The sequence below is a fragment of the Loxodonta africana genome, chromosome 10, assembly GCF_030014295.1.
Source record: "Loxodonta africana isolate mLoxAfr1 chromosome 10, mLoxAfr1.hap2, whole genome shotgun sequence".
Classification (NCBI taxonomy): Eukaryota; Metazoa; Chordata; class Mammalia; order Proboscidea; family Elephantidae; genus Loxodonta; species Loxodonta africana.
The window spans coordinates 27,036,597-27,057,820 of NC_087351.1; the positions used below are offsets into that span (position 1 = coordinate 27,036,597).

Sequence of the window (21,224 nt, forward strand, 5' to 3'; positions counted from 1 at the left end):
AACAAGAACAATACATTACAGTATAGAACAAAATATAAGAATTTTGTCTGTAATCACAGGCTTCTACTCTCACCACTCCCATTATATATATATAAAAAAAAAAAAAAACTACATTAGAAAACCTCTTGCTTTTAAAATAGATTACATATGTGGTACCAGGTGGTTGTCTATAGTAACCTGCTATTGCCACAGTTTACTGAGTCCACGTCCAGATCAAGGAAAATGTATCATATAGAAATAAGAATCTCTTGCAACCTGACATGCTAGGCAGATTTTTTTTTTTTTTAAGGAGGACCTAAAACAGGGGACACTTATACTTTTGTGTATGTTTAAAATATTTTTATAATAGTAATTATCACAAAGTGTTTAGTTCTTTATATAATGGTTACAGAAACACAGTATAAAAGAAAAGACAAAAGTAATTCACTCATAATTCCTCATTCACTCATATAAAGTTTGAAAATGGATTTGGTCCCAGTGACTCTACTGAAAGTATTTCTACTGAGACAAATAATGACTGGACTAATTTCAAGTATAATAATCCATTTTTAGTTTTCATCATCTGTGAAAAGTCTATAGCAGTACCCTTTTAACTAAACTCCTTACTTTTTTAACTTCCCTTCTTTTTTGCATATGAACAATTGATGATCTGTTCCACAGTTGGCCTCTGGCCTTGTTCTGACTGAAGATACTAGGCTTCTCCACTCACTCTTTCCACAGATATAGTCGATTTGATTCCTGTGTATTCCATCTTGCAATGTCCACGATACAGGATGCTGCTCTTCCTTCCCACCCCCCACAAAAATGTTCTGCAATTTCCTCAGCCTCTACCTTATCCAGTGATTTCACTCTGAAATACTTGCTTTCGCTAAAGTTCTTTCTTGCTCCCCATCCTCTCCTCCCACTCTATATACTCTCCCTTTGCTGTGACACCCACCCCAAAGCCTGCAGGATTGATCTCAGTGTCTTGGTTCTTGCTGTCTTAGCCACCAGCCTGTTATTCGTTCCTCCTCTTCCACTTGTTAACATCTTTTTGTAATAAGTATGACCTGTTTCATCAGCTTGGGAAATAATATGGACAATTTGTTTTGTTTTGTTTTTGGCTTCCAATTAATTATGATAGGAAACACTACCTGTATTAGTCAGCAGTTTAATAACTCACTATGGAAGCTTCCCTTAATCTTGGTTTACCAAGAACTCAGGAAAATTACACAACGACACATGACCAAACTATTTTCAAATTTTAAGAGAAGAGAGCAATGCAATGTTCACCAACCTTTGTCTTTTGCCAATCTCACTTAATATTTAAGACTTATCTTACCCAGGTAAAGAATAAAAAATTGTGGCTTTACTTGTCCATATCTCTAATGGTTTCCGAGTGGTGTTTCATGCCTGGGCTCCAATGTTATGAGTTTTCCTATAAAATTAAACTTATTGGATCCAAGTACAGTAAGCTGAAAAAAATACAGCAAGATTCTAAAAACCAGCCAAAAAACCAAACAACCAAACCTGCTGCCGTCGAGTCGATTCCAACTCATAGCGACCCTATAGGACAGAACAGAACTGCCCGGTAGAGTTTCCCAGGAGCACCTGGTGGATTTGAACTGCTGACCTTTTGGTTAGCAGCTGTAGCACTTAATCACTATGCCACCAGGGTTTCTGGAAAAAAAAAAAAAAACCATACAAGGATAATTTGAATGTAGTGCCAACAAAAACTAAATAGATAAATGTTTTGGAGTTTTTAAAATGATATCAACTGAGTTATAAACTTCATCAACCAAAGACTCCTTTGTACTTCCAAGGAGCTAGTAAAGATATGATTTACGAAGTTATTAAAAGAACATTAGTTGAAAAGGAAAATAAAATGAATCCTCAGAAAGTCTATTAAATTTTTCTGTACAGCTAGAATGATCTGTATCTTAGTCTGGTCCCAAGGCTGGTTCTCTGTCTTCTTAACAATGTTAATGTCTAACTCAGCACTCACATGTGGTACCTCATAAGAACACCGAAATTATGAGTTTTGGTATCTACCTATACCATCAAAGTACATGCATTTTTCATATTGCTTCCAAAATGAAAGATTTTATGTAGACCTCCTCTTAAGACTGTAATATTATCAAATCTGACTCCCATCTTCTGCCCAAAAGTTTTTCAAGTTCAGAAAACATTGGTCTCGAGTCCAAAAAAAAAAAAATTACACATTCTAGAAAGACATTAATTCTTTTTTCTTCACCGTAATTAAATTTAAACTATACTAATAAAGGACAGACATTATGCATTTTGTTACTTTCTCTGGAAGTAATGTAATGATTTTGGATACTAAAAGAGTGCTATTAATTTCAGTTAATAAAACTTGATTCTTTGGAATTTTTCTTCCTATGAATCAGCATAGATTCATGTACATCTTTTATTCTATTTCCCCCTTTTATTTTTAACAAGCATAATTGTAGACAAAGAGGGGTGCTAACAATAAAAGGATATCAATACATTTTTAGTAGGTTATTTTATCCACTTCTATATATCCTTTGGAAACCCTGATGGCATAGTGGTTAAGAGCTACGGCTGCTAATTAAAAAGTCGGCAGTTCGAACCCCCCAGGGCTCCTTGGAAACTCTATGAGGCAGCTCTACTCTGTCCTATAGGGTCGCTATGAGTCAGAATTGACTCGATGGCAACGGATTTTTTATATATCCTTTGACTGTAATCACAAAAATAGAATTTAATGAATCAGGAAGACCTTGGGATTTTAAGGAAGAAATGTTAAGTAGTGGCAGCCAACTGTGGTTAAGGGAAGTAATGAAATAATTCTGCACATTCAGTCAATGAAAAAATCTGAATAACACAGCAACAAGCAAATGTTTTGTTTTAGTGAATGACACAACTTCTATGGGCAAGTTATTTCAGAATCCATTTATGACAAATTCCAAATGTCTTCGGAATTATTTCCTTATTCCCCGTTAAGAGAAAATAAAGAAATTTGCCCATTCTACTAAGCGAATCAAAGGTTTGTGAACATGAACAATAACTGTTACAGAAGCAGCAAAACAGATAGGAACATATAAACCATCCCTGCTATAAAAGAATACACCTCAACGCCTCCACCATTATCCTTCCAGTCAAAAGGTATACACTCTAAAAAAGAGTTAGGTATCTGTGATTAATAGACAAACTGAATTCATTTGATACATTTCAACAGGAAAGGAAAACATATTGTCATGAATCAAGTGGCGTATTATAGTTGATATAAAGGCTGATATATCATGTCCACAAGGAAGAGCCCTAGTAAAAAAGGGGAAGATGCACACACAGCTCACCTCAACAATGACACATAAAAATGGTCAATAAAAATATTTAATTAACTTCAATTCACCAGTTAAGGGTTTCATTGTTTTGTTTTGTTTTGTTTTTCTTTTGTTTTTCCCATTCAACAAGCAAAAGGAAAGATAGGATGAGAAACAGAAAGAGAGAGAATTCCTAGGGTTTTCAAGGTTTCAGTAAAACAATTGAAATTACTCTTATACACTTGCAGGGGTATTACAAATTGACAATATTTTTTATAATCTAAAATGTGCAAGTAAATCTATTTCTGGAAATACAAGCACAGCAGCAACATTTGACTTATATGTTTGTGTGTATATATACATACACACATACATGAATACAAATAAAAAACCCTGTGCCGTCGAGTCGATTCTGTCTCATAGCGACCCTATAGGACAGAGTAGAACTGCCCAACAGAGTTTCCAAGTACGCACACATAAATATACATACACACACATACCTATAAGCACACAAGCACACATGCGTATGTTATTGATATGTCAATCAATAGGAAAGTATTAATGGTATTATGGTATGTCTAAGTGCTGGGCTGCTAAGTGAAAGTTCAACGGTTTGAACCCACCAGCTGTTCCGCTAGAGAAAGTTTTTTGACAGTCAGCTTCCTTAAAGATCTACAGCCTTGGTTACCTTACAGGGCAGTTCTGCTCTGTCCTATAGGGTCATTTTGAGTCGGAATTGACTCGACAGCAATGGGTAATGGTGTGCATGTATTTCTTTCTAAAATAGTCGTTGAAGAATCTTCTCCTTTTTTACAAACACATAGGCTAACAACAATAAAACACTAAACCCTGGCACTTATCACCTTACCAGGAATATATTAACAAGGTTTTATTTTCCATGGCAGTTGTGATTAATTGCTAGTGGCTATATGAAGAACTAAATTAAAAAAGAAAATCTGAGGTTCGGCCTAAAAAAGTGACCTACTAGCAATGTCTCCTATGAGTTCAGGAAATGAATATGGCACCCCATTTACTATATATTTACCACTCTTGCTTCTCTCCCATCTTTTGAGGAGGGCTATAAGTGTTGGAGAAAAAGTTGGAAAGGTTACGTATAAGGATCAACACAAAAAACTTTCCTAGCACGCTTGAGACTATGCTGGCCTCTCCTGCCTGGAAAGGAGATGAGAGGATAGAGGGGGTTAGAAGCTGACGAAATGGACACAAAAAGAGAGAGTGGAGAGAGGGAGTGGGCTGTCTCATTAGGGGGAGAGCAAGTGGGAGCATGTAGCAAGATGTGTATAAGTTTCTGTGTGAGAGACTGACTTGATTTGTAAACTTTCACTTAAAACACAAAAAAAATTCCTAGCAAATGAACATACCATTTATTGTTACTGAATTGTTGTTACAATGGTATAGGACCATAGCGATCCACAGGGTTTCATTGGCTAATTTTTGAAAGTAGATCACCAGGCCTTTCTTCCTAGCCCTTAATCTGGAAGCTCTGCTGAAACTTGTTGTGCATCATAGAAACACCCAAGCCTCCTCTGACAGACGGGTGGTGGCTGTGCCCAGGGTGCATTGGCCGGGAATCCAACCCACATCTCCGACACGGAAGATGAGAATCCATTCACTGAACCGCCAATGTCCCCATTGTTGCTAAGATAACTGTTAGTAGTATCATTGTTATTGTTAATTGCCATTGAGTTGAACTGTCAGTATATTACTTGCTAATTATATTGCTTTGCCATAGAAGCTAACACTAGAGTGACCTCCATAATCTCCCTTTTATATTTTACTTTTAATGTTTTATGTAATAACAAAGGACTTAGTGAAATTCTAAATCTTCAGAATGATTGCACGTTAAACTCCAAGAACCTTATCATCATTCAATACAGACCATTAAGGATAGTGAAAGCATGTTCTCTCTTTCATACCTTATATAGTAAAAGGGTATTTTTCTCTTCATTAAAGAAGAATAAGTCTATGAATTCATTTATAAACCTTGCTTGGTGTCTACACTGCCTTTTGGAAGCATTCAGTTACTAAATTAATTATAAATATTCAGTTGTATGAAATCAAGTTAATAGAATATAGTTTTCCAAAGTCCATTATTTACGATAGGTTCATTTTCTATAAATGTGCTCATCCTCCACCAACCAACCAGACTTAGTGCTTTCTTGAGAAATTTCTAGAGAAAATTCACATAACTATAAACGTGGCAAATTCACAATCCACTAAAATAATGAAAGTGTAAGTCCTTGCTCTAAACTCAAGGGAAAACCAATAAGTTTTTTTTAATCCCTCTGGTGGTTGATCACCAGTCAGCATCTTCTGCATGTGTTTCCTGTCTTTGGTGTTTTTTAACCAAAAAAATGATTATCATGTATATTCCTGGAGGTAAAAAAGATAACCCACATATAACCAGACTCTCACTGTGTCTGAGTTTACGAAGCGGCCGCTCCTCAGCTAGAGCTGGTCGGTTAAACAGCAGCGCTTACAGACTATAGCAATTGTGTACTCTAAGATGAGACATTTTACATAAAACTTAAAGCCGAATGAAAAATATATTATTCAGATCATAAGGGCTACAGTATAAAAGTAATCTTGGCCGACTAGTACCTGGATAACAGCATCCAGTCCCAGTGAGAAGTGGAAGAGTGACCCTGCAACTGACAAAGAAACCGCGCTCAGATTCTGCTCGGAAGGGTCAGTTTTATAGTTTGACCTTGGCTTTTGGAATATGAACAAGGATTCATTTAATCCACAGGTCAGAAAAAGACAAAATAGCTTAGAAGATATATATTTATGAAAAAATTAGGTTCTTCCTTGGCTAAGTTTAGCATCTGCTGATAGGTCTGAAATTTGATACAATAAAACTTTAGATCAAAAAATGGGAAATATTGACATTTTAATATGCAGTTTAGTCCTTTCATTTTTATGTTCCTGCATTTAATATTTAATTCAGAAAACATGTAAGAAATGCCAATTGAAAAACTGTGTTACATTTAAAACAATTTCTTCTTATTTTCCCCTGGAGTCTACACTGATTTTCTTGATATACAACTTTTTAGTCAATGTTGTTGTTGTTGTTGTAGTGTACCATCGAGTTGGTTCTGACTCATAGCTCCCTATGTACAACAAAACTGCCTGATCCTGAATACACTTGTCTAATTATACTGCTAATATATTCATTTCTTAATAATTTTGCAACCCAAAGATTATTCACTATTTTTCTAAACCAAATGACCCTTTTACACTTAATATAAAACAATTCTTTTAACAAGTTTTGGCTTTTTCAATGTATGAGAAAAAGCCTTTTGTGCTCATAAAAATAATATTTATTTAATGTTATAAATAATAATATTTTTAGAGGGAACACAGCAGAGAACCCCTGAGGGAGGAGGAGAGCAGTGGATGCAGACCCCAAATTCTCATAAGACCAGACTTAATGGTCTGACTGAGACTAGAAGGACCCCGGTGGTCATGGCCCCCAGACCTTCTGTTGACCCAGGACAGGAATCATTCCCAAAGCCAACTCTTCAGAGATGGATTGGACTGGGCAATGGGTTGGAGAGGGATGCTGTTGAGGAGTGAGCTTCTCGGATCAGGTGGACACTTGAGACTATGTTGGCATCTCCTGCCTGGAGGGGAGATGAGATGGTGGAGGAGGTTAGAAGCTGGCAAAATGGACACGAAAAGAGAGAGTGGAGGGAGAGAGTGGGCTATCTCATTAGGGGGAGAGTAATTGGGAGTGCGTAGCAAGGTGTGTATGGGTTTTTGTGTGAGAGGCTGACTTGATTTGTAAACTTTCACTTAAAGCACAATAAAAATTATAAAAAAAAGATAGAAAACAAAAAAATAATATTTAGGTTTTGCCTATTAAATGTTACATGTATATTATTTTAATTAGGAAAATAGTTACAGTGATTGTTTTGACAGCTAATCTGATTTTTTGTTTTCTAAAAATTTTCTTTGATAATATGTGAATGTTATCTGTGGATTAACTAGTCCATACATAGATTTACATATTCATGAAAAGAAAACATAACAAACACTCATGATGACTAGAAATGATGTGGCCCTTATTCTCATCAGAAATATATTTTTAAAAATGTAATCTACACATTTCCACATATGCCAACTGTACTATTTAAACATTTTAGTGGAAATGGATGGAAATGACTCTATCATTGAAAATAGATGTATAGCACTGAATACCCTATATACAGTTTCTCTCTTGCCCCCAAGCAAACCACCACAGTTGAAAGGAGTTGAGTAAATTTCATCTTTTAGTCACATATGTGGCATTAAAAAAGCCTACATAATCACAATACATTCATAATCACAATATATTCATCCCCTTCTCAGATGCAGTTTTTGCTAGGGAAACCAAGCCCTACTTGAACCTATTGATTCCATTCTTCTTCCTTTTTTTTTTTTTTTAGTTCATGGTCATTTATTGTTAGTCAAGTATAGACTATTAAATATTTGATTTTCCATTTGAGGTTAAACTGTGGCTTAAATTGGGAAGACTTTCTTTTCTTGCTTAACATCATTTTTATTTGTGTCTTAATTAAAATATCTTTTTCAGATGTTAAATCATACTGAATGACTTCATCTATCAAAACGAATTTAAATCTATGCATATGTAGACTTAGCTGGAATTTCTAAATATATATGCTTGTAAAAATTCTAAAGTAATAAATGCCCTTTTCTGTATTTATTTTCAAATTTTATAATTTTAAACTATGGAATTGCTTTCATGAATTTCCTCAAGATTTTCACCTGTTAATATTTTGAGATTGAAGACTGTACAGTTTTGAAAACAAATTCACAACTAGTATGTAGATTCAATTTACTATGTAAATAAGTATATCAATGATGATGACAATAAGTCTTTGTAAAGAAGAAAATTAGGTAATTATATAATTACATTTAATAGAGCAAAATGCTTTCATTAACACCAGTTCTTCTTACCAGTCTTCCGGAGTAAAATTCTTCGTTAATCCTCTTAGTCTGGATATTTTCATACTTATTAAAAATTGAGATAATGTTAAAGGAAAGAATTATTGTAAAGGCACATGCATAGTACATACATATGTACAATGAAATATACGAATGTATTCACACGTGTTACCCTATAAAGCCTTATAACGTTCTGTGAGGTTGAAGAGTAATTACTTTATTTTTAAAGAAAAGTAAATCAATGCTTAAAAGAGTTGGCTAAAGTTCCCTAGTAAATATAGAGGTCAGGACTAGAATTTAAACCTTGACTTTAACTCCGTTTCTTAAGAAATTCTAATATTTGAGCTAAACAATATCTTCTGACTATTTGATGGACTATTATGGTAAATAATTGAAAATCAGGCTAGATTTTCCACAATCTGTTCTGGTGCCCTAGAATTAAAACGTGTTATAAGTATGTGTGTGTGTGTGTGTGTGTGTGTGTGTGTGTATTATATCAGTAACAATTAAAAGAAGAAGAAGAAAGACAAAAAGAAAAAGAATGCTAGGACCTGGAAACTTAAGTCAAGTTGGAATCAAGAGATTACAAAACTGGAACCCAAAGATCTAAATCAAGACTTAAAAAGTAACATAGAAGTGCACCAACAGTAGCAGCTCAATCTAGGAAAAAATGTGGAGTGCAAATGTCAAGAGTGTGAGAAACAGGAGAATAGTCTAGAGTTAGCATGCACACAGTGTCAAATGTCAAAGAAAAGCATTAAGTGAAAGAAGGTAAGAATTCAGAAACCAAGGAAACACAAACTCTGCTTGCCTGGGATGAAAGGTATGATGGTTGGTCAGACTTTATAAATGCAGAGAGTGTAGAAAGAAGGACAAGAAATAAGGAACTCCAAATGGGAGACCAATAGCTCTAAATTCAGAAAAATAGGCAAAGGGCAGTTTAGTTCAGGAACTAAAGTATGAGATATACAGCATGAATCACAAACAAACCGGACACTTAGAAACATGAATGTTCCTATCCAGAAATGCTCTAAGAAGTTTATTTTATCTTATTATTGTAATTTGGGAGGTGCCGGGGGCCAGCCTCAGCAATGAACAGGGTCACCAGAGGAGGGGTAGAGTTCGGCGAAAAAGAATGAGAGGTAGTGTGTCTTATATTTTCATTTTGCAAAAAAGGAAGCCTCTGCTCTTTATTTTTTACATGGTCTTTTATATCATAAGCTTACAAAAGCATAACATCGCATGATCAATAAAGGGGCAGTACAAGATATAATCATAAACATCATTTCCCAGAGACATAATTTTCCAAGTGACACATAGTACAGTTCCGCATACACACACAAGTACAATGAGTTTTTGTTTAATTGAAGAGAATATTTTGTTGATATATTTTTACACAAAGTAACAATTGACTTCATACTGCTTTACACTTTATGCTTAATCTTGCAATTCCTTCCACAGTTTTTATAATAATTAATCTTTTTGCAAAAACCATTGCCACATAGGCTTTGTCCATTTTGTCCAGGGTGGCCAAATTTTTGAAGTCCAGCCACTTTGGGTTACGTCATATTGTCCACGATTATGCCAAGGACAATTAGCCCAATCTCTATACCCAAAGACCAGTCAAGCGCAGCAGTGAGTGGGGTAGACGAGAAGGTTGACCTGTAATTGGCTGAGAAATTGGCTGAGAGAACTCACTGCCTTTTGTTTTTCCACTTTTATGGGATCATGTGTGGGTGGTGGTTTAATCACAAAAGGGCCTCGGTAAATACCAGGATTCCACCATCCTGTTTTTGTTTTCCGTAGTGGAGCTATTTGTTTTTCCCCTAAGACAACTTCATGTTGATCCCCAAGTAATACACGGACTGTCCCTACCCGGGATTTCACCAGGGGATTATGAGTAGGACGCCCCCCTCCAAAGGTCCCTAAATCTATAATGGAATTTTATGCTTATACATTCTGCTATACACAGGCTGAAAATGAAACAGAAACATAACACAGATGACAGAGATATTCCTGACTTTTCAGGAATTCTTCGATGTTTATGCTAGGGGCAGTGGGTGCAGAGGGGCCGCCCTTGCAGCCTGGCTCTTCCTGACTTTTCAGGAATTCTTCAATGTTTATGCTGGGGGCAGTGGGTGCAGAGAGGCTGCCCTTGCAGCCTGGCTCCTCCTGACTTTTCAGGGATTCTTTGATGTTTATGCTCGGGGCAGTGGGTGCAGAGGGGCCGCCCTTGCAGCCTGGCTCCCAGCAGGGAGGGGGAAATTAAAAGCATATTATAGACTGTAGCTGGTTTAACCCTTCAGGAGTAAATGAAATCATTGGCATATCTTTTGGGGATGAAAGGGAGGGTTAAGAATATAGGATGTCTGCTAGAAGAAAGTACCATCAAGTAGTTTGCTGAGTTAGGTATACAATTCAACTCACATGCACATATTTGAATATTTCAAATTGTAGTGAGGGTGAGGGGTAAACTATTTAATACTATGTACCAAAAAGCTAAATGACTATGTTCTTATCCACATCAATGAATTCATTTGACTAGTTGCCACTTGACTTATGTTACTCATTGATCCATTGAATTCAAGGGTCATAAATTCATGTGAAGTCATAATCAAGTTAAATTTAAAGAATTTTGCAACACATTTTTCATCATTTGCATCTTTCTGGCTTTAAAAAATGTAGTGATGTGAATATTGTTTGCATTAATCAATTAAAATGTATTTTTCAAGAAATGTCTATGTTCTTTCTTTCTATAGGAATCAACTATACACTTTCTGCATCATGTCCACACCTTCAAAACTATAACAGGTTACGTCATGGGTTGAATTATTTCCCCCCAAAAATGTATGTATCAACTTTATTAGGCCATGATTCCCAGTATTCTGTGGTTGCCCTCCATTCTGTGATTGTAATTTTATGTTAATAAGGATTAGGGTGGTATTGTAACATCCTTACCAGGTCACTTCCCTGACCGAACATAAAAGGAGCTTCCCTGGGGTGTGACCTGCACCACCTTTTATCTCTCAAGAACAGGAAAGGGAAGCAAGCCAAGATTTGAGGGCCTCATACACCAAGAAAGAACACAGGGAGCAGAGCATGTCCTTTGGACCTGGGGTCCCTGTGCCTGAGAAGCTCTTCAACCAGGGGAAGATTGAGAACAAGGAATCTTCCCCCAGAGCCAACAGAGAGAGAAACCATCCCCAGGAGATTACGCCCCGAATTTGGACTTGTAGCCTACTAGACTGTGAGAGAATAAATTTCTCTTCGTTAAAGCCATTCACTTGTGGTGTTTCTGTTATAACAGCACTAGATGACCAAGACAGGTTATTTGATGACTTCTTCCTGACTATCTCTATTTTAAATATATTCTGAAAACTCCTAGGTAGACTAGATGGATACAAGAAATAGCTCAATGATATCTGAGTTTGTTTTATTAGGACTCACCAGCATTTAGGAAATTGAAATTTTATTTTTTTTTCATATTTTTGTTGAGTTATGCAGCAATTGTGGCAGGAAACCTTCTCATTGTGGTCACTGTAATCTTTGACTTTCACCTGCACTCTACACCTATGTATTTCCTCCTTGGAAATCTCTCCTTTCTTGATATGACTTTTTCAACAATCTCAACCCCTAAGATGGTCACAGATTTCCTCAGAGAGAAGAAAACGATTTCTCTGTGGGGCTGCATGGTTCAAATGTTCCTCCTCCACTTCTTAGGAGGCAGTGAGATGACTCTTCTCATAGTTATGGCTATTGATCGGTACATTGCAATATGCAAGCCTCTTCACTACGCAACCATCATGAACCGCCGGGTACTTGTGGGTTCTGTGCTGCTGTCCTGGGGTGTTGGTTTTGTGCACACTATGAGCCAGATGGTTTTTACTATCACCTTGCTTTCTGTGGCCCCAATGTGGTGGACAATATTTTTTGTGACCGTCCTCTAGTTCTAAAACTTGCCTGTACTGAGACCTGTGTTCTGGAGTTGCTGGTAATTGCTGACAGTAGGCTGTTGTCTTTCATCTGCTTTGTCCTCTTGATTATTTCCTACACGTCATTCTGGTGACTGTCCGACACCGGTCTCCTGGTGGATTCTCCAAGGCTCTGTCCACACTGTCTGCTCATATCACTGTAGTCACTCTGTTCTTTGGGCCATGTATCTTCATTTATGCTTGGCCATTTAGTAGCTTATCAGTGGATAAATTTCCTTCTGTATTTTATTCAGTCATCACACCCTTACTGAACCCAATTATTTATACTTTGAGGAATCAGGAGATGAAAGCAGCCATGAGTAGACTCAGGACTCAGCATGTCAGCTCCAAATAGAACTTCTAGACAACAATCACAATAATGAAGCTTTTAGTGTAAAACATATATAAATTACATCTCAGAATAAGTTCAATTTGTTTTGTGTACAGTTTTTTAAAAAAAATATTCATAATATATGTTGAAATTACCAGATGTTACATCATTATTTCGAAAAATTTTATTGAAATAAGAGTTATATTAATAGAAATTCATTAAGTTTTGAGATAATTTAATTGGAATATGTATTACATAGAAAAACTGCCTCATTAACTATAGTTGGAAACCAGAAATGTCCAAGACTAAATTATCTTGAATAAAGGTAAATCAAATATGAGTCTTATCATTTTAATTTAGAATGAAGTTTCTTTCAGCTAAGTTCCCTAGATGACTAAATGTGCACAAAATTGTGTAAACTAATCTAAACCCACAAGTATGCATGCACACACACACATTTTTGAGACTTCTTGTATATGAAAGGATTATTATATTTGAAAATTTAACAGGCTAGTGTTTATAAGTGGAACGATACACACAGTGAGTGTCATCCACTGACATGAAACATATAGTTATTTCATCCTGAAAAAAAGAAATTCCACCTCTTAAAATTACGTGGAGCTGCATTCTACCATCATTCATATTTGCATTCATATTTACTCCCATATATCTCTTTTGAGAATCAAGTGAAAGCATTACTGTTGTGCTAATCCCCAGGGAAAAAGAATAAATCAAGGCTATTCCAGGGAGTCATGTCACAACCCATGGGTGGGGGGCCATATAGAAGCTGGTTAAGTTTCATTAAAAAACTCAGTGAGGTGAGGCCAAGATGGCAGAATAGTCAGATGGTTCCTGTCATCCTCTTACAACAAAGAATTGAAAAAACAAGTGAATCAAATACATATAACAGTCTAGGAACCATAATCATCAAAGACAAAGATGAAGATTTTGATTAAGAGGCAGGCAGAAGGAGAGCCAATTCAAAAGCAGCAGAAACAAGGAAGTACAGGTCTTGGGATCTCCAGCACCCTGCTAGCTAAGTCTGCACAGAGCACTTGGGCTGAAGCAAGCTGCATATCCAAAGCCTAGGCTCACCACATAGGGTACAGCCAAAGAGGAGCAAATCTGCATGCATCTTGAGAACCAAGTAGGAACGACCCCAGACTCCCCCTAGAGCTTCAAAGAAAAGAAGTGCTTCCTTTCCTTCACCAACCCCCCATCCTATTCCTCTCCATAACCAGTACTGTGGCATTCAACAACACCATGGCCCCTAAGCTGGAAACTCAGGGCTGGTCAGGAGGCCCTGCCCCTTTACCCAGCCACTGGTGTAAGGAGTCCATGCCCAGTCCTTGTGGACCCATTCAACACTGCACGCCTTGTTAACACAAAGCAGCAGGGCATATACCGGAATCCCATTTTCACCTGCAGCAACCAAAGGGGAACTGCAGATTCCTGATATTCAGTACTTCCCCACCCCCTAAGCAGGGGCCTCACCCACCCAAACTGGGGACTTGAGGGCCAGTGGTACCATTTACTCCATTTAGCCACCCACAAAAAGAGTCTGAGAATTATTGGGTTCTCCCAGTCCCTCCAGCCAATAGAACTGGTGCTCAAGGACTAGCTGTACTACTCTCCCACTATGTGCTCTTGGTGACAGGGACAAACCCTCCATCTAGGCACTGGGGAGCAGCTGTCAGTTCCCTGCCTTGCTGCACACATAGCCCCCTTCTGTAGTCAGAGACCTGTGCCTGCTCTAAACACCCCCATGCAGCCCTGCCCACCTAGGACTGGAGGTGAGAGTCTGCAACCCACTCACTGACTGATGACCTGAACACCTGTGGCTTGAATAACTACCCCACAATACAAGTGAGCAGACTCCTGAACTCACACACCCTGTAGTTGCTCTAATCACCTGGAGACAGAACATGAGAGCTTCAAAAATGCCAACAATCAAAGTAGCTCATGAGTCCAGGCTACTTGAGTGTATCAAAACAAAACAAAAATACCAGAGGCGGTGAGCAAATACACAATAAGTATAATCTAATAACTTATTGATGCCTTGGAAACCATAATAGAGTAGTGGTTAAGTGCTCTGGCAGCTAACCAAAAAGTCAGCAGTTCGAATCCACCAGGCACTCCTTGGAAACTCTATGAGGTGGTTCTACTTTGAACTACAGGGTCACTATAAGTCGGAATCAACTCAAAGGCAATGGGTTATTGATGCCTCAGAGACAACAGTCAATATCAAATCACATAATAAAGCAGGTCAAGATGGCTCCAGCAAGTGACCAAAAGAAAGAGCCAGAAAACTTTCCAGAAGGAGATAAGGCAATGGAAATAACTGAGAATGAATTCAAAAGAATAATATATAGAACTCTCCAAGAGGTCAGGAAGGAAATTAGGCAAAACTCAAACCAAGCCAAGTAACACAAAGACAAAGCAATAGAAGAATTCAGGAAAACAATACAATGACGGAATAAACAGGATGCTAGAAACTATACAGAGACAACAACTGGAAACCCAAAAGATTAACAATAAAATTTCAGAATTGGACAGCTCGATAGAAGGCCATAGCAGCAGAATTGAGAAAGTAAAAGTCAGAATTAGTGAGACTGAAGATAAATCCCTTGACACCAATTTGTTTGAGGAAATAATCAGAAAAATGTATATATAAAAAAAAAAACATGAAGAAAGCCTACGAAATATGTGGGATATTACCAAGAGGAAACAACTACAAGGTCTGGAGTACTAGAACAGGGGGGATAACAGAAAACAGAGAGAGTTGTTGAAGATCTACTGGCAGAAAACTTCACTAATATCATGAAAGATACCTACCCCAGAAGCTCAATGAACTCCACACAGGGTAGACTCCAAAAGAAAGCCACTAGCACATATCATAATCAAACTTGCCACACCAAGGACAGAGACAGAGTCCTGAGAACTGTTAAGAATAAACAAAAAGTCACCTAAAAAGGAGAACCAATAAGACTACTCTGACTACTCACTAGAAACCATGCAGACAAGAAGGCAATGGATGACATATATAAAGCCTTGAAAGAAAAAAAATGTCAGCCAAGAATTACATATCCAGCAGAACTGTCTCTCAAATGCGATGGCAAAATTTGATCATTTCCAGATAAAAGGAAATTAAAGAAATTTGTAAAAACTGACCAAAATTACAAGAAAAATTAAAGGGAGTCCTCCAACAAACAACATCAGACAACAATCCAAGACTAGGACACAAGACAGATCAACCAGCTATCAACCCAGATAGGGAATTAATAAAAACAAATCAATGCCAAAAGGCCAAATACAGGAAACCAGAGACATCAATTCATAAATAGCAATGTCAAAACAAAAAAGCAGGAATAAACATTTGTAGTCACAGAACTTCCAAATTGAGAGAAGATAGGGCGATATCAAAAATTCAAGACTGATTTAAACTTAGATAACCTAAGGTAAATTTCAAGTTAACCAAAAAGGGAGCCAACAAAACTACCCATCACAATAAAAAAGAAGAAAAACATAGACTCGGCAAACACAAAATCAAAAATAATGAAAGAAATGAAAAGAAAATACATAAACAAAAAGAACCCAGCAAAAAAAATTAAGCAGAACAAAGAATCTGTCAACACCACACACACACACACACACACAAAAAGGAATGACTGCAATAAACTCATAAATAATTACACTGAATGTAAATGACCTACATGTACCAGTAAAGAGACAGATAGTGACACAGTGAATAAAAAAAAAGATCTGTTTACATGCTGTCTACAAGAGACATAACTTAGACACAAAGACATAAACAAACTAAAATTCAAAGATGGAAAGAATATACGTCAAGCAAACAATAATCAAAATAGAGCAGGAGTGGCAATATTAATCTCCAATAAAATAGACTTTAAAATAAAGTTCTTCAAAAAGATGAAGAGGACACTATATAATGATTAAAGGGTCAATACACCAGGATGACGTAACCATAATAAATACATGCACACCAAAAGACAGGACTCCAAAATACATAAAACAAACTCTAACAGCATTGACAAGAGAAATGGGCAGCTTAAAAATAATAAGAGAAGACTTCATCACATCACTTTTGATGAAGTATAGAACATCCAGAAAGAAACTCAATAACAATACAGAAGATCTAAATGTCACAATGAAACAAGTTGACCTAACAGACATATACAGAACACTGCACCCAACAGAAGCCTAGTGAACATTCTTTTCCAAGTCATATGGTACGTTCTATGGAATACAACACATTTTAGGCCACAAAACAAACCTTAACATAATTCAAAACACTGAAATAATACAAAGCATCTTCTCTGATCATAATGCCATAAAAATAGAAATCAATTACAGGAACAGCAAGGAAAAAAAAATCAAATATATGGAAACTGAATAATACCTTGCTTAAAAACTGTTGCCTTATAGAAAAATCAAGGATGGAATAAAGAGATTCATAAAATCAAATGAGAATGAAAACACATCTTACCAAAACCTTTGAAACATCGCTCAGAGGTCAATTTATAACAATAAATGGACACATCAAAACAGAAGAAGACCAAATTTAAAATATTAACCTTACAGCTGCAACAAATAGAAAGAGGGCACCAAAAGAAGCCCAAAGTCACCAGAAGAAAGGAAATAATAAAAATGAGAGCAGAAATAGAGAATAGAAAAACAGCTAAAAGAATTAACAAGACCAAAAGTTGGTCTTTGAAAAGATCCAAAAATTCATAAACCCCTGGCCAAACTGAAAAAAGAAAAACAGGAGAGGAAGCAAATAACCCCAATAAGAAATGTGATAGGTGATATTACAACATACCCAACTGAAAAAAAAAAGGACCAAAACAGAACACTGGAAACCCTGGTGGTGTAGTGGTTAAGAGTTACAGCTGCTAACCAAAATGTCAGCAATTCGAATTCAATTCCAAGGCGCTCCTTGGAAACCCTCTGAGGCAGTTCTACTGTGTCCTATGGGGTCACTATGAGTCAGAATCGACTCAATGGCAATGGGTGTTTTATAACAGAATACTATGAAAAATTGTATTCTAACAAATTTGAAAACCTAGAAGAAGGGGACATTTCTAGAAACACACTACCTACCTAAACTAACACAAACTGAGGTAGAAAAACTAAAAAAAAAAAAAAAAAAACTAAACAAACCCATAACTAAAGAAGAGGTTGAAGAGGCAGTAAAAAAAAAAACTCCCAACAACCACAACAAAAAATCCCTGGCCTGGACTACTTCATTCGAGAATTCTACCAAACTTACTGAGAATAGCTAACACCAATACTACTGAAGTTATCTCAGAGCACAGAAAAAAAAAAAGGAATACTCCTGAACACATTCTATGAAGCCAGCATAACCCGATACCTAAGTCATGCAAAGACACCACAAAAAAAAATGAATATTACAGGCCAATATCCTTCATGGACATAGAAGTAAAAATCCTCAACAAAATTCTAGCCAATAGAATTCATCAGCATATTAAAAAAACAATACATCATGACCAAGTGGGATTCATACCAGGTACTCAGGGATGGTTCAACATTAGAATATCAATCAACATAATTCACCACACAAATAAAACAAAAGAATCACAGGATCTCATCAATCTACGCACAAAAGGGATTCTACAAAGTCCAACACCTATTCCTGATAAAAACTCTCAGAAAGTAGAAGGGAAGTTCTCAACATAATAAAGGGCATTTACACAAAGCCAACAGCCAACATCATTCCAAACAGAGAGAGACTGAAAGCTTTCCCATTGAGAAAAGGAACCAGGGAAGGATGCCCTTTATTACCACTCTTATTCAACATTGTGACAAAGGTTCTAGCTAAAGTAACACCACGAGAAAAAGAATTAAAGGGCATCCAAATTGGTAAGGAAAAGATAAAATTATCCCTGTTCACAGATGATATGATCTTATACCCAGAAAACTCCAAATAATCCCCAAGAAAGATACTGCAGCTGATAGAAGATTTCTTCAGCAAAATAGAAGGATACAAGATCAACATACAAAAGTCAGTAGGATTCCTCTAAGAGAACTTCAAAAAGGAAATCACCAAATCAGTACAATATACGATAGCCTGCAAGAAGATAAAGTACTTAGGAATAAATCTAACCAGAGATGTAAAAGACCTATACAAAGAAAGCTAAAAAACACTACTGTAAGAAACCAAAACAGAACTAAAAAAACATATCATGCTCAAGGATAGGAAGACCCAACATTGTGAAAATATCAATTCTACTGAAAGCAATCTACAGATACAATGCAGTCATGATCCAAATTCCAAATGCATTTTATAACCAGATGGAGAAACAAATCACCAAATTTATATGGAAAGGGAAGAGGCCATGGATAAGTAAAACATTAATGAAGATGAAGAACAAAGTAGGAGGCTTCACACTACCTATTTTAGAATCTATTATACAACCATGGTAGTCAGAACAGGCGGTATTGGTACAATATACTCATAGACTAATGGAACTGAACCGAAAACTCAGACCTAAACTCATCCACCTATGGCAGCTGATATTTGACAAAGTTCCAAAGTCTGTTAAATGAGGAATAGACAGTCTCCTTAATAAATGGTGCTAGTATAACTGTATAACCATCTGTAAAAAATGAAACAGGACCCATTACTCACACCATACACAAAAACTAACTCAAAATGGACCAAAGACCTAAATATAAAATCTAAAAAGACAAATATTATGGATGAAAAAATAGGGACAATGCTCTGGGTCCTACTACATGGCGTAAGTAGTATACAAAGCATAACTGACAAGGCACAAACACCAGAACAGAAACTAGATAACTGGGAGCTCCTAAAAATCAAACACTTAGGCTCATCCAAAGACTTCACTGAAACATTAAAAAAATAACCTACAGGCTGGGATAGGTTTGGGTACAGACTGGGATAAGGGTCTAATCTCTAAAATCTACAAAATACTGCAACACCTCAACAACAAAATAATCCAACTAAAAAAGAGCAAAGTAAATGAACAGACACTTCACCAAAGAAGACATTCGGGTGGCTAAAAGACACATGAGGAAATGCTCGTTATCATTAGCCATTAGAGAAATGCACATCAAAACAACATTGAGAACCCATTTCATTTCCACAATACAGGCACTAATCCAAAAAACACAAAATAAAAAATGTTGGAGAGGTTGTGGGGAGATGAGAACTCTTATGCACTGCTGATGGGAATGTAAAATGGTACAACCACTTTGAAATACAACATTATGCTTCCTTAAAAAGCTAGAAATAGAGATACCATATGACCCAGGAATCCTACACCTAGGAATATACCCTAGAGAAAGAAGAGCCATCACACAAATAGACAGATGTACACCCATGCTCACTGCAGCACTATTCACAAGAGCAAAAAGATGGAAACAATCTACATGCCCATCAACAGATTAATGGAGAAACAAATTACGGTACACACACACGATGGAATACTATACAATGATAAACAACAAAGATGAATCCACCAAACATCTCACAACATGGATGAATCTGGGAGTCGTTATGCTGAGTAAAATAAGTCAGTTACAAAAGGACAAATATCATATGAAAGCACTATTATAAGACCTCATGAAAACATTTACACACACACAAAAAGTATTCTTTGATGTTTATGAGGGTATGCAGGGAGAGGGAGGGGAAATCATTAACTAAATAGTAGACAAGTGTCAACTTCAGCAAAGGGAAGGACAACACGCGATATAAGGGAAGTCAAGACAACAGGACCAAAACAAAAGCATACAGATTTCCTAGACGCATCCAAACACTTTGAAGGACCAAGTAGCGGAACTGGGGCCTGAGGACCATAATCTGGAGGGACATCTAGGTCAATTGGCATAACATAATTTATAAAGAAAATGTTCTACATCCCATTTTGGTGAGTAGCGTCTGTGGTCTTAAAAGCTTATGAGCGTTAGAGAAATGCAAATTAAAACTACAATGAGATTCCATCTCACTCCAACAAGGCTGGCATTAATCCAAAAAACACAAAATAATAAATGTTGGAGAGGCTGTGGAGAGATTGGAACTCTTAAACACTGCTGGTGGGAATGTAAAATGGAACAACCACTTTGGAAATCTATCTGGCATTTTCTTGAAAAGTTAGAAATAGAATTACCATACAACCCAGAAATCCCACTCCTCAGAATATACCCTAGAGAAATAAGAGCCTTTACATGAACAGATATATGCACACCCATGTTTATTGCAGCACTGTTTACAATAGCAAAAAGCTGGAAGCAACCAAGGTGTCCATCAACGGATGAATGGTTAAATAAATTATGGTACATTCACACAATGGAATACTACGCATTGATAAAGAACAGTGATGAATCTGTGAAACATTTCATAACATGCAGGAACCTGGAAGGCATTATGCTGAGTGAAATTAGTCAGAGGCAAAAGGACAAATATTGTATAAGACCACTATTATAAGGTCTTGAGAAATAGTATAAACTGAGAACACACACTTTTGTGGTTACGAGGTAGGGAGGGATGGAGGATGGGAGAGGGTTATTTACTGATTAGTTCATAGATAAGAACTACTTTAGGTGAATGGAAGGACAATACTCAATACACGAAAGGTCAGCTTAGCTGGACTGGACCAAAAGCAAAGA

At 36.7% G+C, this 21,224-nt stretch overlaps 1 pseudogene; it reads left to right on the top strand.

The window, feature by feature from the left end:
• The first annotated feature begins 11,348 nt into the window (after nt 1-11,348).
• Nucleotides 11,349-12,575, top strand: LOC100656901 (olfactory receptor 4K13-like; annotated as a pseudogene).
• The last annotated feature ends 8,649 nt before the right edge of the window (nt 12,576-21,224 follow it).